Consider the following 24265-nt stretch of genomic DNA (forward strand, 5'->3'; position numbering starts at 1 on the left):
AAAAGGAGTACTTGTGACACCTTAGAGACTAACCAATTTATTTGAGCATAAGCTTTTGTGAGCTACAGCTCACTTCATCAGATTAATTTTAATCATAGTCCATATGCTTATAGTTAAACATGTGGTTAACTACTTTGATGGATTGGGGTACCAGAAAGGAGTGGTTCTGTTTCTTCTAACTTTCCCAATTGTTGTCTGTGTAAATCCACATTAATGTGTGCATGAAGCTGCTATTATGTAAGGGTGTGGTGGCAGAGCCTTGATGTCATCCTCCATTTTGGAAGTGCGTGGATGAGGGGGTTCTGGACTCCAGGGGCTGCAGGCTTAGAGTCAACACCAAGTTCCATTTGCTGTTGTGTTACAGCTAAGTAATGTTTAAACACAAGCTCTCCCTGCCTTAACAAAAGAACAACACAACTGCTTTTAATTTAAACTCCTATATTTGAGGTCTAGTGCAAGTTATAACAAGGGTCTTATAGCCATCACATTTGACTAAAAAATTCCAGACTGAGTACTCGCTTTAGTATTTGCTCCCAGGGCCAAATTAAGGCAATTCGTAGCTGCAGGTTTACCATGACACCCATCTTCTACCAAGCCGCCATCTTCTTCCAGAGAAGCAGTGCATGGCATAGATTCCTATCTCTCAACAAAGCATCGTAGTTGGGGGATCTCTTTGATTCTGGAAAGATGGGTGTCCCTTGGTAATTTAGCCCAGCAGCCAGGGTGTATGCAATTTGGGTGTGGATTGGGTACGCTTCACTCTTCTCCTGCCACACATGGAGTCCTCCTATGCTGAGGTGGTAGTGGCAGGGCCCCAGATAGAATGTCCACTTACACATTTCCAGATTACCAGAGGTTCTGGCACTTTTGGGAATAGTGTGGGTCAACCCTTGCTAGTGTGACCTTGCCCTTGCTGGTGTGACTTCGCATGTATGGTGCATATGAGGTCATGCCACATGGAAGATGTCAATTTAAGGAGCACGCTGCTCGGCCAGTGATACACGTCTGATTTTGTCGTGGTACTAGATGAGGTTCAAACAACCCAAAAATAGTACTGTCTGGTTTTAAAACCAGACAAATGACCTGATTAGCCCCAGAGCAATAAAGTATTGGAGTTAACATTCCATGGGGCTATCCTCGTCTCCAGGCTACAGCTTCAGGTGGTCTCAAAACCAGGCAGATATCGCTGCTTTGGTTACATTAAGGTCATATTCTCAAGACTTTCTTCACACCTGTGCGTGCTAGAAACTTCTATTTTTTTTTTAGTGAAGGCTAAAATTCTGATATAATCACATGACTCCAGAATCTGGGGCTTTAGTCACAGACCTATAGGTCGTATGCCTTAATCTGGACCTGTGTAAATCCTGGTTATCCCACCATCCTGGATTTAGACTCTGAAAGATTGTTTTCTGCAGTATTACATTTTCTACTAATGAAAATTTAAGATGCTTAAATCTTTTTCTACAAATTATCAGGTCATTTAAAAAGAAATTGGGCTCATTCTAATCTAATTCCTAATGTGCAACTATCTGGGGAATTATTTTCAGCTCCGTTAGTTGCAGTTTGTGATTATCATGCTCCTTTTAAAGAAAAGAGAAGTAACAGGACTAAATTTATGTGAATTACTGGTGATCTTTCAGAACAATGTTCAGGATAACTAACGGAAGAAATGAAAGACCAGAGGGATAATGATGGGGATTTGGAAAAGCACAGTGAAAATAGAAACACATGTAAAAACAACACTAAGAAGCTAACATTTGAGATCACTTAGATCACTGACGCATGAATATTTCAAATTAAGAAACTTTGGCCTGTAATTATGATTCACGTGGAATCAGCAGAGGTGGTGTTAGCCCATGGGGGGCCCTAAGCAGGAATATTTTTGCATCCCCCTCCACCACATACTAAAAAGCTCAGAGGCCCTCTATTTGCTGCTTGAGGCCCTAAATAATTGCTTAGACTGTTTATGCCAAGCACTGGCTCTGGAAATCAGCAGTTGCTAAGTAGGCACAAAGTTTGTTTTTAACTTGATTTCTGATCCTAAAAAGGCAACAGTTCTTTTCAGTTGCTTAATGAGCTTCTATATTCTCTCATTCAAGTTGCCCTGGTTATTTACATTATTATGGGATTTACAGCAAAGTATGTGCACCTAAAATCCAGAACAGTCTTCTCAAAGGAGTTAACACTGGGGAAACTGGCAGTTAGGATGTCTCTTTGCTATACAGATAACAGGTAGATATCTTTTTAAAGTGTATGTTCTTTATCCAGAAACTTCTAACAATAGCCATTTTGTTCATGCTGATGAAAATCCCAACTATCAAGTGCTTATTGATCTAATGTGCGTGATTTTTATATTGTACCAAGTTAGGCATCTTGGAAAATCTTATGCATGTGCTTAACTTTATTTTCAGGAGTTGTGGTACCATTTGTCATGTGATTACTCCTAAGGGTAAAGTTAAGCTTGTGCATAAGTGTTAGCAGGATCAGGGCCTAACTTAACTGAATGTCATGTGAGAACCTGAATAACTTGCAGTGCAGAGGGACTGCTCCCTTAGTCCCCAAGGTTGCATTGTGCTCCGAAGGAGGCAGGGAGAATACTGAGCTCTTTCCCCACTACATACCAGCTGGCAGAGCACAGGGTGGAGGAAGAGTTATTTACCACCCCGGCCCCATGGAAGAGTGTATGAGTATGCACTCTCTCTCTTGCAGGCTGGGAAGACTCTGAGTGTCTCCAGGTGTTGCCTCTACAGTGCCTAAAGGGAATGACCAAGCCCTTGATTTAACTGCTACACAAGCTGCCATATAATTCTGGATAGAAACTATGGTTTCTATTGAATAATTACATTCCGCGGTGTCTTGCATGGCAAAGACACAGTTAACAGGCAACAGCAGCTTCCCTAAAAACTGCATGAGAAAGGGGTGTGTGGCTACTAACTGAGAACAACTTGTACGCAGTGATATAAGGTGCACTATATACAGTGATCTCTAAACCCAGCTGAAGGTGAATAATAATAGCCTACAACAGTACAACATTCATTTTGCTGATACACTCCTAGAGGGTCTGGTCCAAAGCTGTTCATGTTGTAACATGTTGTTGTAACGCTACCTTAAAAACAGACCTGCATTGCTTTGCTTTCCCCTCCCTGTCACAAGGAGGAGGAAGGGTCATATTGGAGTGGAAGGGGTAGAACAACTGAATTATATTGCAATGCTTAGAATGAAGCACACACAGGCAGAGAGAGCTTGAGAGATTAGATGGCACCACTAAGCGTATGGTGAAAGAGGAGAGTAACCACACTTCTCTGCTCCTTTGATGAGATTTCTAATTCACTGGAGGGGATTTTTTTTTACAAAATGTGTTTTCCGTGTCAGGGAGCCAGAGATTTTTGATACCACAGAGCTGCTTTCTGCAACTGAATACAGATTGCCAACATCTTCCCCAGCGTTAGCAAAGGGAGAAAGCTAATGCAGCAGGAGCACATGATGGGTAACATGAGTATCCAGGGGAACTGTGCAATGCAGCAACAGACAGCCAAAGAAGTGCTGAAAGGTTTTAGAATGTTGCCACGGGGGTTTCGGGATTTGCTGAACCCAAATCATCCTTGCTGTAATTCCATTGTCTGCAGTGAATTAGTTTAAAGGGGCATGATTCTGATCTCACTCCTGCTGGTGTAAATGAGAACTAACTACTGGATACAAGTGTCATGAGTGTGCAGTTCTCAGGAGGGTTCAGTCAGGTGTGCTGAGAATGCTGGGTTTAGGTAACCAGTTTAATTAGCAATAATGGCCCCCCAAAAGTAACAAAACTTTGGCTTCAGCCAGAAATGTGGATTCAGGGAGGCTAAGTATTTAAAATTTATAATACCTATAAATATCATTTCAGCAGCTCCCAGGGGCAAATCATGTCTACCCCATTTGTGTTGGCACCGAGGTCCCAGATATAATGGAACTTGTGTGTTCTGTTGTGCAGTAGCGCCAGAGGCAGGCTGCGGGGAGTGTGTGCTGCGTGCACATGATATTTGTGCAGTTGGTGGTAGGAACGGGGGCATAGACTAGGCGGAGCAGAAATCTGGTTAGTGGATATGCTGCTGCATGGATCCCCAAAGGAAGGACGCTATGGCTTTGGGAGCTACTCTAGCTGCATGGCTGGGGTTGTGACTCATCCGCCATGCCCGGTGGAATTCTCCAGGGCATGGCATAGCTACGTGGGCTGTGCACGGAAAGCGAAACTTGTCCCCAGTTCAAGAACTACAACAAAAGTCAAATCCTGACCAATTTAGTGATTATTTATTTGAGTTTATTTTACCAATGTATTAAACTCCTCCCTGGGACAGCATCATCATACTGTGAAGGCTCTTGGGGCCAGATTTGTAAAGATATTTAGGTGCCTCATTGCCTTTGAAATCCATGGGAATTAGGTGCCTAAATACCTTTAAAAATCTGGTCCTTAGTACATAACAAGCAGGAAATACTAGTGTGTTGAATTAGAGCCTTGGAAAATCTCAGGCTCGTTAGGCTTTGGATGTATCCTATTGGTTTGATCCTGAATGATACTTGCACCTAATTTCACATCTCTTTACACTGTTAGAGCACTGTAAAGGGACCGTAGAGTAAATGCAAATTAGGCCTTGTGCATTCTTACTTGGATTCTAGGGTATTATTTTTATTCATTAATATAATTAAATGCCCTAACATGTGCTAGACACTTTGAAGGCATATTTAAAAAATCTCTGGATGAGTAACTGAAGTGGTGGTGGTGGTTATTCATTGTTGTATCCTGTACCAAACTTAATTCTGCAATTTTGAGTAGAAGAAATAATTGAATGTTCGTTCTCAGCAAAATATATAAACTTGTTAGACAATTCTGTGATCAAAAGGATGAGAAGAGATATGGTTTTAATACCCAGTTCCAATGCCAAAAGAGATCCTTTGTCAAATTTCTGTCCATTGATCTACAGTTTGTCTAATTGTTATTACTAAGTATATAATTCCCATCTACCAAAATGCATTATTTAGGAGGTCAGGTATGATTTGTAATGGCATATCTTTTGAGTTGATGCTGTGGAAGCTAATAATAGGCTCTAATAACTTTTTTCATGATTAGTCTTGAGTCCATTATAAAACATTTCAAGTAGTCCCTGTTTAATAACTCTTTTCCCCACTAATGTGCAGACCATTTAGTGTATTTTACAGCAGTTCTTTTTCTATATCTTCTTTATCAATAAATAACTTTGTCATTACATATAAATTCAGTTCTGGAGTTGACCAGTTGCCTTCAAACTTAAATGACACAACTTTTTATGTGCTGCATAAGCTAAACTCAAATTCATTAATGAATTTTGTTACACTTCCAACCCATTACAAAAAAATAAAGACCTTTGTTTTTTAGTACCACTGGAGGGCAGTAGGTTGATACGCATGCCTCATTATGACAGAATATTTAAGGGCAAAGTGTGAGTGCATTTGTGTTTTGTCTCATGTAAGTTTCAGTACATTATTTACTAGCGTACTGTTAACCATTTTAATCAAAGGATCAGACACTAAAAATCATGTTGTTTTGTATCTATGCATCATTCTATGTTTTTGCATTTATGAACTAACAATGAAAAGTATTTGAGAATTTACTGTAGTACAGTGGGAGAATTCAGCATCCCTGACATTTATACAGTTCAGTTCAACTCAATTTTTCTTTAAATAGACTCTATGACAACCATTAAAAAACCCTTCACTATTTCAGACCATACCTCCCTCACCAAATCATCTCAGAAGATTTTGCTGTTCGGAAAGGTGGCATTATGCTGGTGTGCTGACTGTCAATTTCCAGGATATTGGAGTTTGGACAGGCATGGGTGGGGGAACTCAATCTCGGTGGATGCGTGAGTGGAGGATGAGAGTGCTAACGAGGACAAAAGAATGATTTTTCCAACTAACCCACCATTTGCAGGCTCTGAGGAAGTCATCTCAGAATGAGACTGTGCTGTAGTTAGTTGTACAGCTGTGTATATGGGGGTTAGTTGTGCAGTTGTGTATATGTGAAAAATTACTTGTAATGCTTTTGTTTGTAAACGTGTCATTGCCCTGGATTGGATGGAATTGGCCCTGGTCAAATGCTTATGCTATGATGTTTAGTGGATATAAACCTTATTACTATTGACAACTAAATGGGTTAGACTATTTTATTGAAACTTATTTCCAATGTAAAACACAATTATTTTTCTGTTAATATATGTGAGGGACCTTTTTTCTGTACCAGCTCAATATTAAGATGGTTACATTTGATGCTCAACATTGAGAGCAAATAACTTTCACTGTTAGATAGATTCGAGTAATAAAGAACTTGCTACTATAAAATAATGCAGAAAGATTGATTTACATGAATTGCTACAGTTCTGTTCCCTGTTGAGTTTTGCATAATTATAAATTATAAGTGCCTGCATAGGAATTTTAAATAAATATAGTCAAACAAGTATATAGTAGCCATTTATATTGCATTATTCTGGAAAGATGGGAATGACTCAGAAGGAGCTATTAGAGTTTACAGGTTAAATATGAAGGGATTTAAAAATGGGGTAAACAACTCTTTGTATGACAAATTGTAATGGCTAAAATGGTGCTATCAAGTGACCACTGTAGAGATTGAAATAACCCAAGGTTATTTCTGAAAGAAAATCATTTATTTATTTATTTTTACGGGGGGAGGGATAGCTCAGTGGTTTGAGGATTGGCCTGCTAAACCCAGGGTTGTAAGTTCAGTCCTTGAGGGGGCCATTTAGGTATTTGGGGCAAAAATTGAGGATTGGCCCTGCTTTGAGCAGGGGGTTGGACTAGATGACCTCTTGAGGTCCCTTCCAACCCTGATATTCTATGATTCTATTATAGTAATGTTGAGAGGCACCAACCAAGATCAGGGCCCCTACTGATTAGCACTACCCCTCACTATATGACTGTATAGCACTTGTCCCTAAGAACGTGCTATCTAAATAAAGAAGGGTGGAAAGGGAGTGGTATTGTCCCCACTGTACAAATGAGGAACTGAGGCACAGAAGGAGTTGGTGACTTTCCCAAGTCACCGTGGAAGTCTTTGGCAAAGGTGGGCAATGAACCTAGATCTCCTGAGTCCCTGTTCAGTGCTTACACACAAGATCACCTTTCTTCTCTATTAGCCTCCCTGTCTCAGGGAGAATTTTCAGAGTATGTGGGGGATGCTGAAGAACTCCAGATAGCACTGTAAATACGTGAAGTACAGTTCTAAAGTCACATTTATGGTCTGTTTCACATTCCTAAATGCTTTCTTAGGTACTGTGCTTTTCTCAACTTTAAAAAATAATACCCTGGAGAAAATTAAAGCATAACATTTGTGTTTTGATAACATTCACAGTTGGAGTCAAATCCACAAAAACAAGGACATTCAGAGGAAAAGATGAAATTACACCTCGGTTCTCTTTGTACTTCTCTTAGGGTGGGGATCCTCAAACACTGTCTGATCTACTGCATGCAGTGCTACTTAGGGCTGAAGCTCCATCGTGAGGCTTTGCCTTGTGTGGACCAAACTTTTTTGTGGGGGAGGGAGGACGTCCTAATCTGGGCATAAAATGGTAGATGAAATTACCAGATGGTGGTATTTTGATGTCTGACTTGGTTTGTGGGTACAAAATTAGGGGCCATTAAAAATGTGGCCCCTAAATTCAAACTTATTGTCCTACTATTTAACATCTTTAGTCACAGTCCAGGGCAATGGGTGGTGCATAAGATGCTCCAGTTCAGGAATATCTATGGGCGGCACTGAACTCCAGACACCCCTCTGAGTTGCAGTTACACTTTTGCTCTGGTGATAGAAGGGGGCGGAAAAGGGTGTTACTGTAGCACTTGATATATCTCCCCCAAACACACCCTGCCATTTTGCACCTGGTCAGTTACTCTGGTCAGTGAGTATAGTCATCCTCTCCCCACCACGTTCTGCCTCCTCCTCACCCACTTCGAGGGAAGCGGATGTGTGGAAATTCAGGGTTCCATTCTACCAGATCTGAACCCAAGTTCCATGTAAACTGAGCAAAGGGAATAGGGGCCTCACTATTGCCAACTCTTGCCATCTTTGTTGTGATTCATGTAATATTTGGTCATTTTCTCAAAGCCTGAGCTCCTGGAGACATGTTGCTAATATGAGCATTGTTATAAAGTAAGTTTTTTGTAGCCCTTGTGGCTGCAGAGAAGCTGGAAAACATGAGTCCTAAAAGCTCAGAAACCAGAAGACAAATAAAAAGAACTTAAAATATAATTTCATGATTTTAAAGCCAATCTCATGATACTTGGCTCCCCTGCTTGGCTAAATAAAACTAGAACATAACTTAGCCCTATCATTTTCACTTGAATCTCTTTATGTTGAGGAAATAAAATATAACCATGATAACTTGTACAGTACTTTGAAATCTTAAGGCTCCCAAAGTGCTTTACAGAGTGTAGAGCAAATTCTGCCCTCTTGCAGTCCTTTGGACATTGTGTGCTCAGAACGAAAAGTGGGGTTGGAATATGATATATGATTTTCAGAGAGCCTTTGACCAGATCCCTCACCAAAGACTCTTAAGCAAAGTAAGCAATCATGGGATAAGAGGGAAGGTCCTCTCATGAATTGATAACTGGTTAAAGTATAGGAAACAAAGGGTATGAATAAATGGTCAGTTTTCAAAATGGAGAGGGGTAAATAGTGGTGTCCCCCAGGGTTCTGTAGTAGGTCCAGTCCTGTTCAATATATTCATAAATGATCTGGGAAAAGGGGTAAACAGTGAGGTGGCAAAATTTGCAGATGATACAAAATTGCTCAAGATAGTTAAGTTCCAGACAGACTGCAAAGAGCTACAATAGGATCTCTCAAAACTGGGTGACTGAGCAACAAAATGGCAGATGAAATTCAATGCTGATAACTGCAAAGTAATGCACATTGGAAAACATAATCCCAATTTATGTATAAAATGATGGGGTCTAAATTGGCTGTTGCCACTCAAAGAGATCTTGGAGTCGTGGATAGTTCTCTGAAAACATCCACTCAATGTGCAGCAGCTGTTGGGAATCCTTAAGAAAGAGATAGATAAGACAGAAAATATCGTAATGCCTCTATATAAATCCATGGTACGCCCACATCCGGTCACCCCATCTCAAAAAAGATATATTGGAATTGGAAAAGGTTCAGAAAAGAGCAACAAAAATGATTACAGGTACGGAACCACTGCCATATGAGGAGAGATTAATAAGAGAAGGACTTTTCAGCTTGGAAAAGAGATGATTAAGGAGGGGATATAATAGAGGTCTATAAAATCATGACTGGTGTTAAAAGTGAATAAGGATGTATTATTTACTCCTTCTCATAACACAAAAGCTAGGGGTCACCAAATGAAATTAATAGGCAGCAGGTTTAAAATAAACTAAAGGAAGTATTTTTTCTCACAGTGCACAGTCAACCTGTGGAACTTCTTGCCAGAGGATGTTGTGAAGGCCAAGGCTATAACAGAGTTCAAAAAAGAACTAGATAAATTCATAGAGGATAGGCCCATTTTAGCCAAGATAGACAGGGATGGTGTCCCTAGACTCTGTTTGCCAGAAGCTGGGAATGGGAGACGGGATGGATCACTTGATGATTACCTGATCTGTTCATTCCCTCTGAAGCACCTGGCATTGGCCACTGTCGGAAGACAGGATACTAGGCTAGATGGACCTGTGGTTTGACCCAGTGTGGCCGTTCTTATGATATAGGGGACCTGGATCCATCAAAATAATGGCCATCCCTTTAGCATGCTTTTTTTCCCAGCCTGCCTCCACCTCCCGCAACCCTCACATAAATATTTCATTAACCCCTTACCTCACAACTCCTGAGTCTTTGATCACAAGTGAGGCACCCTACCCCATGCTAGTGGTAAACTGGCTGACAGTAGCCAATGATTCTAGCCTGCACAGTTGGGCTGTCACATAGAAGGAAGTGAGTTATGTCAGGTATAGGACTGGTATGGCTTAGTGCGCCTCTCTTGGTCTCTTTCTCTCTGAGTCACAGTTACATTCCTCATTGGCTCCTGGGTCAGCACAACTGTGCACCACTCCTTTCTCAGGATTCATTGTAATAGCATGATCTAGCCCTAAACAAACTATAGTAGGAAACCTCTCTGCAGTGCCCAATAAGTTTTTTATTTAGATTTCCTTTTTTCTCAGATATTGGGGTCGTGTAGCTGAGTTGTGTTCTGTACTTTTAAAATAAAGGTTCTCTTTGCAACTTGGTTAGTATTGTGCTTATTCCAATGGGCCAGTTATGTCATTTACTAAATAAAGTCCCAATCCTGTATGGTGCTGAGCACTTCCTGAGACATGTCTCTGGGAACTGCAGAGGGTTAGAACCTGCAACAAAGACCCTGTAGGAGTGAGCTTTTCAAAGCTCTTCTCAACTCAAAAGATATTCTATAAATCTAGATCTAATATTAAATTAGTTGTACTGTTTTTTCCCTATGAATATCTTTTTTTCTTCCTGATCTATATGAGAGCATGCAACAAACCTCAAAGGAAAAAACTTGAATCTTGGCTATGCACTGGATGGAAGTAAATAAGCCATTCAAGGTGATGTGTTGGGTTATGGTCTGTCTGTATATGCTTTTAAAAAAAATGCTGAAAGAAATCTTCTGCAGTTTATTTGCTGCACTCACATCCCATGTCTCCCCTTCTCATTTGCTGGGGAATCTTTGGACTCTAAAGGGTTTCTGTTGAATGAAATATGGTCTAATGAATACTGTGAAAACTCTGGAAGCTTGATTCTAATGTTGCATTTCTAAACATCTCTAGATAGCTTTCCACAGCACTTTAGCTTTTAGAAACCTTTTTAAATGAATGGTCTATGGTTTGGTTTTGTGCTGTGTTTTATAAAGTTTGAGATCTTCTGTCTGCTATTAAGTTTGTATACATTCGTTTGAATGGAACCAGAGAACACTTTTTTGTTCGCCTAATTCTGACTGTGATGGAACAGAGCATAAACTAAGAAAGAGGACCTGAAAGTATTTTGTTCCACACCAGTCAGAATCACCAGCTGAGAATTCCTCTGTTTCCATTCAAGCACCCTGAGACTGGAGCAGAGGGTTTGCTGTATTCAGGAAGTGGAAGGTTCTAGATTCTTATGGAACTGGGAATTGAAACAACATGAGCTGTGTTGTGTCCTGATTTGGAATTAAAGGTTGACCCTTTTGGAGACTCAGCCTGGAACGTTGCTAACCAGAAACCACAGCGGAACACATTGCAACTTGCACTGATTATATTGCTTTCTGCCCATTAGGAAATTGCAATTTAAGGGGTAGAATTCTTTCTAACATTTGTTTCAGTGCCTCTGGTGTGTGCTTCCCTAAAACCATATACCCAGGAGAGAGAGGTTACAACAGCATTTACAAGCATCATTTAGGCTGTTAGTCAGTTTTGCCTCCTTTAAGCAATCTCCAGTGCCCACCCCTACTCCATGTACCTTTCTTCCTAGAAAGCCCCGGGGAGCTTCCTTTCAGCTGAGTAATTGGATCCACCCAGTTAGAAAACAAATTTAATTTCTCCACAGCCTGGCATCACAAATTCTCTATTCTCCCTGTCCTCTTTAGACATCGCTTACTCTTTGCTGTGCACTCTGTCAGTGGGCCAGGATTTCACACTGTGCATGCACATATAGGCCTGTGCCAAAGCTTGAGTTTTCCAGGAAGATGGCTCCTGAAACTGGAGGAGCTTATTCCCCTGAGTTTTCTAGTTTTGATCAAAGATGTATATGGTAGGATGAAAACCACCACAGACTGATTACTATCCTCCTTGGGATCTACTTGCATAAAAGAGCAAAAAATGAAGGGGCATTTTAAGAAGCTAGAATATTCTGTAGATGTTTATATTATTTAGAATTGGACCGTTGAGATGGGCTTGGGATCCTGGTGAGGTTTAGTCTAGATTTGAGTTTGTGGCTGAAGCAGGGAGGGCTGGAGATCTGGTTGAGAGTGAAAGGCACTAAAACCTCATGAGTTTTTTATCCCATGAGACTTCAGCTGCATCTGAACAAAAAAAGAAGCCCCATCCTGGCGTTGGGACTGACCTGACCTGAAACTGCAAGTGTGAGGGCCAGGACCCCACTCCAGGGAGTTCAATTTCAATCTCTCCAAAATTTGAGGGGGTTTGAATTTGAGTTTCTCGTTTGGGGTATTTCTAGCTTTACCTGAATTGCTCTTACCAAATAATGGTCCTTGCTTCAATAGCAGGGGCATTTTAAAAAACAGCTGTGTCGCCTGCTATGGTCAGGAATGAAATGGGGCAGAGAATAGGCCATGTCTGGATTCAGAATAAAATGCCTTTAAAGTAAATATCATTAAGACAAAATTGATAACTGAACTGCAAAGGATAAGTGATTCCCCCTATATATCTAAGCAGCTGTTTACTTTACATGTAATGACCATTATAAATAATTCAAAACCGTTTATAACCCTAGCAAAACCCTGGAAAAAAGTCATTGCTCCCGTCCAACTAATAAAATGTATTTATTGAAGCAACAACTGGTAACGTATCACCGTGTCATTAACTGCAGCTGATCTGACTGCAGCTTATGTAGCGCATAACATCGCACACCTTGTTAGAATAACTACAGGCCTATATTTGCATACAGTACAAGGCTTAAGGAGGTGAGCATATGGCACTCTACAAGCAAGCTGTATCGTAAAGCTTGTAAACTTCTGAATGTCAGATCAAGATTTGCAATTCATTGGTGAGCCATGAGACAACTTGCTAAGGGCTAGACTCACTGTGATGATAGTCATAACCCCAAGCCAGGAGTCGCCCCAGGAGGCATTGTGATTCTAAATTACAATTCATCTCCTGTTGCCCCATTGCTCTGAATATGACTAGTAAGCTCCTCAGTGGGTAGAGGCTGCAAGGCCAAGGCTCAGACCATTTAAACTGGGAAATAGGAGTAAGCAGGCATGCAACATCTACTCATTCCTATGCACCCAGACCCAAAGTTGAGGTAGGCCTATCTGGTGATATAAGGGGGATGGTTCTCTCTTCTCTCTTTCCCTCTCTCCTCCATCTCCTTACTCTGTTGGGTTTATAGGGTTATCTGAATACAGTGAATCCCAGGTTGGGTATTAGGCAATAGAACTAAAAACCACTGGGTTGTGTTCTGATAATTCATGTGAGCTGCTACAACTGTCCTTTCTCCTTGAAAAATAATTTTGTTTTTGTGTGTGTGAAAAATGAGCTAACTACTGAAAGGAGAGGGTATTTTCATGCTGCAACAAAGCATATTCACAAAGAAGCCACTTTGAAAAATGGACTGCTGTATTCTTGCTGCTGGAGGGACAGTAGGATATTAGATCTCATTACCATCGCTGCCACATTTTCACTGCTGTGTAAGCACAAAGGACTGGTTGCTCTGATGTTTGTATAACGCCGACAGACCCCGGTTGTCAGCGGGCGGGATTGAACCGTGGAGCTTTGGAGCTTAGTGCATGAGCTAAAAGCCAACTGGCTCTTAACTGTAGAACAGACTCATTTAACTCTCTCCAAGTGGTCTTGGTGCCACTAGATGGGACAGAACACCACACCCAGGAGGTGTGTGGGTTACATTTGCTCAAGTTGGGTGGCATTGGATCAGAATGCCAGCTTTGGACCTGTCTACCCTGAGATCACTGGGATGGAAGTAGGTTTAGAAGTGTACTCTGATTTAACTGTCAGTGCCAATGAAAAATCCTAAAGTACTAAGTGTCATGCAGGAAATGTCAGCTTACATTGTGTCCCTTACATCAGCCCCTGGAGGGATGGGGGAGCTCCACACACACACCTCCCCACCTTCATGTGGAGTGGGGGCACAGCCACTTCCCCAGCACTGTTCCTTCCTCTATACCCAATGGAGTCTTCTCTGTGCAGGGGGAAAGGTGGTGGAGACAAGTGGGCTGAGGCCAGGGACACTTTTCCCCCTGCCTTCCCCTTCTGACCCCACCGAGTTTAATCTAAGAAGATAATGCAGCCTGAGACTGTTCCATGTATTTTATATAACCCCTCTTGTCCTCCCAACCACACAAACACCCAGGGATCCCAGGAGCAAATGTAGACAGCTGTGCATAAGTCCACCTGCCAGTGTAGTTATGCTACCAGCAAAAAGAAGTGGGTAGTGGCTGCCGGGAGCCCTAACTAATGTCGGAGCATAGGGCTTCCTACAAACCTCCTCAAATGGAACACTGGGTGCTGGGATCTCAGTGAGGAAATTCTTAGATTTCCTCCATCCCACTGATGGGCATGGTCTGGATGTGCCCATCCAGATTAAATGAGTACAGTTAAACTGTAAATGTGTGGTTACCATGGAATCTGAGCCAAGATCTGCCACCTCTTGCTCTTTCTGTATTCGTGTAAAGAAGGCCATGTGCTGATAGAACTATCATGGTGCTAGGTAACTGATTTGCTTGCTGGACGTAAGGCACTCAGTAGCTGATGCAGATTTAGAAAATTAAGTATTGTAGGTAGATAACTAAATGAGATTAAGTATCGTAGGTAGGTAACTCAGTGAGAGTCTCTAGCTTCATGTCAATTCCTCTGAGCTGCGGGGTCAAAAGTTATTGTTAATATAACTATTATCATGAGCTTTAGGACCAGTTCTCTTCTGGTGTAACTCCTTTCCCATCAATGGTGTGTGAACTCTTCAGATGCACACCGTACCTCACAGCATGCCTCAGTGGCACCTAGATGGGTGACTCAGAACACGGCTGTTACTCTGAAACCTGTCAGAACTCTAAGAATTACTCAGCGAAGTCTTGCATTGTAAATATGTTTGACCATAATCTCCCTGTGCCTCAGTTTATCATCTGTAAAATGGAGATACCACCTCATTTCACAGGAGTGTTGTGAAAATAAATTCATTAATGTGTGTGCTGCATTCAGATAATGTAATGATGAATGCTATAGGAAAGCCTGTATGGAAATTAATTGTCTGCATTCAGAGAAGAGGTTGAATTATGTGCAGTAAATAAGGCCTAGGGTCACACATTGAACAATGAGGATAAACCAAACTATTGAAAAGCGAATCATTCAGTTCTGTTTATAATATGTTCTATTGTTCAGGCTCAGGGCGTGCTCTTTATGGCAGCCGTGAATGGTGAGAGCATCATCCAGACTGAACTCCTGGAGCAAGCAGCAAATTCTTAAGTGCCAAATCTTTAGTGCCAAATCTTATTTGGCCCATATTAGGTTGGAGAAACTAGGGGATGGGGAAGGGGGAAGCTTGCATGGCTTAATCACAATTCTCTCATTGATGTGCATGCAACTCCCACTGAAGCCATTGGGAACGGCTTTGAATTAGTAAGTGGTGAATAGACAGCACAGTCTACAAAAATATACTGAGGAAGCACATTTTTGGTTAACTCACTAGAAACAGGGGGAAATAAAGGAGAAAGGGCAAGTCCTCAAACTGCCTGGTCAACTGTTTCTCCCCCAAATCCCACAACACACTAACAGAAGGAAATAAGATGGTTTTCTGTTTTTCTCATTAACACAAGACAGTCTGGATGTCACTGGTTTGCCACTGACACAAAAGAACCGTCTAGTTTCAGGTTAAAAATCTTTTTTTCTTGTAAGGGTGCTGACAAATCAAAAAGGAACTAAAATAGCCTCCATGAGAGAAAGAGAGGGCACACAGTGTGTGTCTCCTATTTTCATCTGCTGCCTCGACTCTGCCTCACAAAATGGGAGATTCCTCTGCAGACAAGAATCCTGGATATGTAAAGGTATCGGTACACAGAAAGCAAGATATCAGTTGTATAACTATAGTCATCACACCAAAGACAGGGGAAAAGTGCAGATAACCATTTTACACTGGTTTGTTTTTCTTTACAGCTTTCAAAACCATTTGTATTATTATGGAAAATCCTCCTGGAGGCTGAGAGAGTTCAGTTTGTCTCCTGGGATTTATTTGATGTATGATCTGACTGGAAGTACTCAGGAAGAGAGAAAAGCTTTTGTTTTTGAATGCACTGGTCCATAACCCAATGCCTTGTTAGACTTAAACATAGTGAGAGAGGGGAAGTCACAGAAGAGAGATGTGGCTGGTGTCAGTGTGGGTTCTGTTTTCTTTGCTTTTGGAACATGAAGCATGTCAGGCTTAGCATGCTGTCTATCATTTCTTCTGTTGCTGTGGAGAAGACCTCCTGCTTTTCTAGGTTACTGTGCAACAAAGCTGCTGCAGCACCTTGTGCGTCACCTCAGTAACAGTACTTCGGACTACACTTGCTGTTTGAGAGCTTGATAGTGGTCAGTAAATGTGTTGATCAACATTTGGCACAGTTGGGTAATAAAATGTAAGAGTTTTGTCTCCTAGTCCTTTGCTTTAACCACAGTTTCCGATTAAAGCATGGATTGCTGTACGTCTTTGCAGGACAATAGTCAACTGGGGCAAGCATGAACTCCATTTTGCCATGTCTGATTTCAAGGGTTATGCATAGAAATGGTACATTGACTAATGTCGTAGGTTGCCAGCTTCTCAGGAAAGATTTTATGAATAACAATAATACGATGTCCCTTTTACTTTATCCTCCTTTCCTGAAAGAATCATGGAAGGATCAAGGAAAAATGGCTGCAAAGGAGCTCCGCATTACTCTACATCAATCAGGTGGACATGCCTAGAATTTACCACTAACTGAACTCTTGAAGGAAGCTCAGTTCACCATCCTAGCTGAGGGAAGAGTTGTATCGTTGCATGACATATATAGGAGGAACAAGGGGTGTGATTAAGTTATGAAACACGAAGCAAGAACCCTTTTGGAAAGATACACGTACCACCTCTGCTAGGCTTCTGTTTCATGGCTTGGCTAGGTTGCCAAGGCAGAGAAAGTGGAAGAGGGCAAGAAAAGTTTTACCCGTGTAGGTAGAGCCAGGTGTAATTTGCATGGGAATGAGGAGTTCTAATGATGGAAGGAGGTGGCCGAAGAGATAGAAAATATATATCCAGAGCAGAGTGGTGGTAGTGATAATTAATTCTCCTTTTCCATTTGTGTAAAAAGGATTGAAAACAATTCTAGAAAGTTTAAGGAATGTGATTTATTAAGATGTTCTTTTAATCTCATTAGTGTTATTCTTTTTAAAATGTATTCATGATAATGGAGTACTGTGCTGTTTTTAAAGACAAATGTATTTTTTTTTAAATGAAACATTTTCTAAGCCATGGGCAGTTTAAGCAGTCAGAAGTCCTTGTAATGATTGATAGAAATGTACCAACAGAAATTTTCAGTATCTAATCACCTGAATCAGCTTCTGACAAGGATTCTGCACATTTCATAGGATTCACTATGTTCACTATTCATGGCTGTTAGTCCATGTATTTCAGTATTTAATACTTCCAGCATCAAAAGGTGAAATTTACACATGAGGCACCTATGCCACGATGAATGGGGGAGCGAGCAAAGGTGGCGGGGGTTAGTCTGATGGATTTGGGTGCTGATCTTGGTTGCTCAGTACAAACACCTTGGTATAATGATGTGATAACTAGGTTTATGCAGCAGTACATGGGACATTGCAGTAAATGAGAACCATGGAAAGAAATGGATTCACATCTGAAAATATATTGATTACAAATGGAAATGAAGGTAAACAGGCAAAAAGTGAAGCCTGGGCACAAGGAGAAGCCTTAACACGAAGGCGTAAAAGCAAAGGTGGTGTAAGCTTTGTCATTTTGTGATCAGAAGTCAACAAGCTGCCTCACTGTGCTGTGGCCTGGCACGAGACATTGGTACTTTGTTTGACATACGTGTTTTAAAAAAAGATGACCTGCAAGAATAATTATACTAGCAGATTACGATAAGTAGACAACAGGATTTTGATTTTTGTCTGACATGGTCGTAGCCGTACTGACGGAGAGGCTTTTGAGATGAGTCATCTTATGGCAGATTGATTGGTATGACTTGAGCTTTATGACATGGATCAAATATAATGATGAGTGGAATTGGAGACAGAATTTTATTGCCATAGAAATAAAAGGCAACTTGAAGCATCATGTTGTCTCCTTCTTTGTTGTGGCATAAGTGCAGATATGTGGGCGGTGAGGCAGGTCTGGAATGTTCAGATGCCTGGAAATAGGGTAACTATGGCATGGAACTATTCCTAGGATATGGAAGCTCCCCTTTAATTATTTGGTCCCAATGTAGCCCATGCCAATATTGAACCAAATATGTTACCATGCTTACTGTTAGATAGCCTTTGTGAAAAGAATAAGTGATCTCTCAGACCAAGTCCCAGCAGCAGATGGATGTTGTCCTCAGGGGAAATCCCTCCAAGTCTGGGAGCACATATGAATAGGTGAGTGGTGAGTTTGACAGGTGGGTCAGTGTCTTGAAACATCCATCCACAACTCCTACAGAAATGTCTTGGCTACTTCATTCTGTGGATAGAGAGCCTGATTCTTTACTGCCTTGCAACTTGTACCATTTATCCCCCACAAGAACAGGAAGGGAAATTTTAGAATACTGATTTCCCTTTCTTTATACCTTTGGCCCTAATCCTACTTCCATTGAAGTTAATGGGAAAACTCTCATTGAGTTCAGTGAGACCGGGATCAGCCTCTTTGTTCTTTCAATACTGAGTTAAATTCAACAAAAATTTTAGAAACTGCAGCCATTCTGACTGAGAACAACTTTCTTATTTCTGAAACATGTAGAAAAGTGGCTTTGGCCTATAGTTTATACACATGGGAACTGACTTTGGAAAGGAATAAATACAGCCTCCAATTCTGTGAGACACCCATGATTGTGAGCACAAATGATTAGTGTTTACATGCCTGATTATCTGACTTTTGGGTGCAGTCAGATGAATACATGTTAAATTATAGGCTCATGTGAGGCCCTTTTGCTGGCTATAACATCACTTAGCATGGTCCTAACTTCCTTCCTCTGCCCTCTCTATTTAAACTGTAAGATCTTCAGGGCGTGGACTCCCTCTTGCTGGATGTGTGTACAACATGTAGCAGAATAGAGGCCCAAAGTTGATTGGAGTCTCAGGTGCTATGGTAATAAACATATAATTAAATTTAAGGAAAAAAAATAGAGTTTTAGAGTAAGAAGTTAAGGATTTAGGTTTGTTTGACTATCCCCATAGGTATGGGTTCCTCTCCTTCTCCCCTCAGACACCTGGTCACAATGCCCAAAGAAGTCAATGAGTCGTGACGATGTATCTGAGAATGAGGTTAAACTCAGGACATCTTAGCAACACCATTGTAATGCCCTGTCCCTTCTAACAGAGATTTCCTTCACACAATTTCCCCAAAAGCTGATTTATGTAGAAACTGCAGTTTCTTAGTTCTAATGGCTGTATTGGATTCATATTGGGCATTGTCCTGTGGTCAGTATGAGGAGTCCATGTTTTATATTTTATTAATCTATACAATTCCTTCTGAAAACACTGCATAGTGGTGGTGGTGTTGTTAAATTATTTAATTTCAAAGAAGCATTTTTAATGCACAATGATTTACTTCGTTGCATTGAAACTTTTAAAATACACTATGCGGTGCCATTTCTGAGGCTTCGACCACTCGCCCTCCCACCTCCTCATTCTTGGACTCCTTATTTGTTGAAGGTAACTTTCATTGTCCCCTAATATTGCAAGAACTGGCCAGATTCTCAGCTGGTGTAAATTGGCACCATCTGAAGATCTGGCTCAAGATGTTCCATTATTGAAATATTTAGTGGGCATCTAAATTTAATTGAATCCCCTGAAGTAGGAGCACTAATAGTGAATAAATTGCTTAGCATGCTATAGAAAGATGAATGTTCAAATAGTTCAGGGCTGTAAGATTAGGGTGATGAGACTTTAGTCTCACATAAGGAGACCTAGAAATTGTTTGGTAGTGAGATCACACCACCAGCAAAATAAATGGAGCCCTAATCCTGCAAAAGCCACGCTGAACTCAGAGTTTCTGCCTGAGTAAGGACTGCAGGATCACAATGTAGCTGAATTCTATTTTCAACCAGTAATGATATGCTAAGTGTTTTAGTTTTTGTTTCAGTTCAGTTGTCCTTTTAAATTACATTTGCTCTACAGTAGGTAAAGTAGGGTGATTTTAATAAACAAGATATAATTTAGTGCTGTAACATTTTTATTGCTGCTCTCATTCTGCAAGTGAAACTGGACAATATGTCCTGTGGAAAACCAGGCTATTTACCATTATTAAACACTTGCAAACTACTATGGACCAGGGAGGTGATCTTGCAAACCATCGCTGCCCTAAGCCCCACTAAAAAAAATCAACATCTAGAAAGCAACATCTGGTGCAGACTGCAAAGGCCCATGTCCTACACTCCATGATCACATGTCACAATTCCCCAAGCCACTGGAGGGGAAGGAAGGTGGGATCATATTACTATCAAGCGGCCATGAGTTGCCATACTCTGAAAGCCCTATCCTCCTCCGAAAACTACACTCACCCACATGCCTGGGATCTGATTCTCCCGCTGCAGAATACAAATAACTGTCATTGAAGACTTGTTCTCTCTCATGTGCACTCCTGGACAAAAACACAGTCTTTCCTATACAACTGTATGCTCCCTTGCAAGCACATACTTCACACCAAACTTTTGTAATTTTTATTTCTGTATGATAAAATTTCAAGTGCTAGGATCTTGCTTGAAAATACAGGGCTATTTTTGCTTATTCATTCTGGCAGCCAGACTAGGTGGCATTAGGTCCAACCCTGAAGGCTAGAAAGTAAGCATGCTCTGTGGCGGGGGAAAGGAGGTAGTGGATGAGAGGAGATTTTATAGAGGAAAAAAAATCCTAGAAACAGCCAGTTAAGGAGAAGGTCAGTCTAAAATTTATATCTGAGTTCAGAATAGAGCTGCTCAGGAATTTTTAGATTAATTTTTTTTGGTCAGATAATGCTGACTCATTGAAAGAAGAAACGTTTCACATATCTCAATGGAAAGGTTTCTTAGGTCCAGAATGGAATCTCTGGTCAGACACCCAGAAGAGCCTGATGATTAGGACACTCACCTGGCACGTGGAAGACTCAAGTTCAAGTCCTAGCTCTAGCTGATACGGAGTGTGGACTTGAGCCAAAGGTCTACTGCATCCACAGTGAATGCTCTAACCACCAGCCTATTGGCTATTCTGTGGTTTTACACTTTCGTTTTTTGCATGAAAAATTATGGAAGGGCTTGGTTTTGCTCTGCAATGGAATAGAACCACATATTAAAACCTCAATATTTTTTCAGAAATTGAAATCTTGGGTTTTGGGCCGCCCTCATTCGGACACTTATTTGTGAAGACTGAGTTCAGAACAGGGTGGGGACTCTCCTCGTTCAAGGTTTGTATATATTATTTTTTTGAACTTGTTGGCTATCCCCCTGTTAGATGTCACAGGTTTTTTTGGATGGAGTTAGAACAGAGTTTTGAGTTACACCCATATTGCTAAGTATCTAAATGCAGCTCTGATTGTTCCCTGCTTAGACATTGTACAACACTTAGAAACATAGCTTCCATTCTGAAAAACAGCAAATCTAGTTTACTAGCTCAGCTTCTGAGTCATGCTCCATTCTCTTTTTTCCAAGGATACCAGCATATCTGAAGCTCCTTGAGATCCTTTGATTGAGTTTTGAAATGGGAATGGTACCACCAGGCTATTGGAAAATACTTCCTTTATTTTAGAAAGGGAGGAAAACTTTTTTCCGTGAGCACTTTGCTTGGAGAAAACAACAATAATTTATAAATGCATTTAAATGCTTGGCTTATCTTGCGTCTCTCCCACTCCTTTACAGAAGGGGACTGTAAACCCTACAAAGACTTTTATTTGATCACGAATGCAAAATTGGTACACAGCAGTAATTAAATTTTTACTCACCTAATTTAATTTGTTGGAGGGAGAGAGGCTTTATCGTGAATGGGAGGAGGCAGCTTCTCACACTGACTTCACTCATACTTGACTAACTACTTCATTAGAACATAGGCAAGTCTGGTGACAGATCGTTAATTTTCATAGATAAGCTCTGGGAAGCCAAATGTTTGTAAAAGGCTGGTCTGCCAAAAAACAGCATAAATGTATTAGCGCTTATTAAAACTAAGCTGCATGTCTGTTTGCATGCTGCCTTTGTCACGTTATGGATTAATTGCTTAAATGTATTAAGCCTACAAATGCGCAGAGAAAAGATTACCTTGCATTGTACCAAAGAATATAAAAGAAAATAGATTATACTTGCTTTTATATAAAAACAAATGGCTCTCCAACAGCTGATGTTTTTTAGAACAGAGAGACACTAATATATTTAAATAGTATTGCTAACCAAAAACAACTGCATACTACTTCTGAGGGCCTAACTTATCAAACAGGTGTTTAGCTCATGTCCTTGCTGTATGTATGTTTCATGACAGTAAAAGATGTAGCAGTGGGCAGCTACACAACTAGAGGCCAAATCTGGGCCTAATCTTGCAATCCTGATGCAGGTAAAACTCCCATTCTATCACCTGACCATTTATATGGCCCCTCTTACCGTAGTCTATGAATGCCTTCGACATATATATGCCATTATGCTAGGGTTGCCAACTTTCCATTTTTTCAAAAGTGAACACTACAAGCCCCCCTGTCGCTTACTCCTCCTCCCCTAGGATTCACTTGCTGCCTGCAGAGCCAGGGTGGGAGGAGCTGATGTGGAGCCCCCCTGCCCAATAGGGGTGCAGTGGGGCAGGGACAGGGGTGGTGTCTGTCCCTGGAGCGAGGGGCCAGAGAGAGCTAGGGCGCCAGGAGGCTGAGAAGGCAGGATGGGCCATCACATGCGACAAGCCCAGCTGCTGGCCCTGCTCCTCAAGCGCTGTGCACTGTTAGGATCCCCCCTCCTCCAGCAGCAGCTGCTTTTCCTGTCCTCCCAGTGGCAGAGGTCAATCGCGGTTACTGCTGTAACTGACTTTTGGTGTCCAGTCATCAGTGCTGACTGGACACTGCACAGGTCCCCTTTCGACTGGACTTTCTGGTTGAAAACCTGGCAACCCTAATTTATGCCCCTGTTAATGAAACTGCCAAAGCCCTGCACACCCCATTGAGATGTGCCCCCTAAATTCTAAGCATATTACTTATGTGATTCTGGTTCACTACTCACAGCTACTGTGAAGGCATCAGCTAATTTTTTCCTCCTCCGTTGTTATGGATCTTTGTTAAAAGAAGTCTTTGTATTATTTTTCTCCCCAGGGTCAAAGAACATAACCACTAAGCTGAGCAAGAGATGGAATAACATTTGAGTAAAATATTTTTTTAAAATATGCCTTTAAAATTCAACATTGTGATATGCTCCGAATACAGTGGCACACAATATACATCTGTGGTCTCTAAACTTAGTGATTCATTGACTATTCCTCAATATAACATGAACTGTCAGCTTGTCTCTAAAAAGCTCTCTTTCCGCATGAACAAAGATTTGTCCATTATAGTCTTTAAATTTTTCTTTTCTGGCAGCTTTACAGTTTCACAGAAATTTCAGTTGGCTCAAATAATTTACCATAAAAATCAGGATTTGTTTTGGCAGTGGATTTCCCTTAGGAGGGAGAGCATGTGTTTCATCTTGCCATACTTCATTTCAGTCCAAAAGCCAGTCCAGGGCAGAAGTTTGATTTCTTCTTTTTGTTGTTCTTTTTTCTTTGGTCTTTTACCATCTTCACCTTCAAAATCAATGGAAAAGGTTCAGAAAAGGGCAACAAAAATGATTAAGTATATGGAACGGCTTCCATATGAGTAATAAGAGAGTAATAAGACTGGGACTTTTCAGCTTTGAAAAGAGACCACTAAGTGGGGATATGAAGAGTGACTCGTGTGGCGAAAGTAAATAAGAAAGTGTTATTTACTCCTCATAACACAAGAACTAGGGCTCACCAAATGAAATTAATAGGCATCAGGTTTAAAACAAACTCAAGGAAGTATTTCTTCACACAACGCACAGTCAACCTATGGAACTCCTTGCCAGAGGATGTTGTGAAGGCCAAGACTATAACAGGGTTCAAAAAAGAACTAGATAAATTCACGGAGGATAGGTCCATCAGTAGCTATTAGCCAGGATGGGCAGGGATGGTGTCCCTAGTCTCTGTTTGCCAGAAGCTGCGAATGAGAGACAGGGAATGGATCTCTTGATGATTCCCTGTTCATTCCCTCTGGGGCACCTGGCATTGGCTACTGTCGGAAGACAGGATACTGGACTAGATGGACCTTTGGTCTGACCCAGTATGGCCGTTCTTATGTTCTTATAATGTCAACAGTTTCCATATAGATTGG

The 24265-nt window shown here is 41.1% G+C and overlaps 1 long non-coding RNA gene across 1 annotated transcript in view; it reads left to right on the forward strand.

Moving 5' to 3' along the window:
* LOC122466667 overlaps positions 1-6426 on the forward strand; it is a 128616-nt gene extending 122190 nt beyond the window's left edge. Inside the window, exon 4 of the long non-coding RNA XR_006292373.1 lies at positions 5738-6426. This is a non-coding gene — a long non-coding RNA (uncharacterized LOC122466667). The remainder of the gene's footprint in view (positions 1-5737) is intronic.
* Positions 6427-24265: the final 17839 nt, after the last annotated feature.

The sequence above is a fragment of the Chelonia mydas genome, chromosome 7 (genome assembly GCF_015237465.2).
Source record: "Chelonia mydas isolate rCheMyd1 chromosome 7, rCheMyd1.pri.v2, whole genome shotgun sequence".
In the NCBI taxonomy this organism is placed as follows: domain Eukaryota; kingdom Metazoa; phylum Chordata; order Testudines; family Cheloniidae; genus Chelonia; species Chelonia mydas.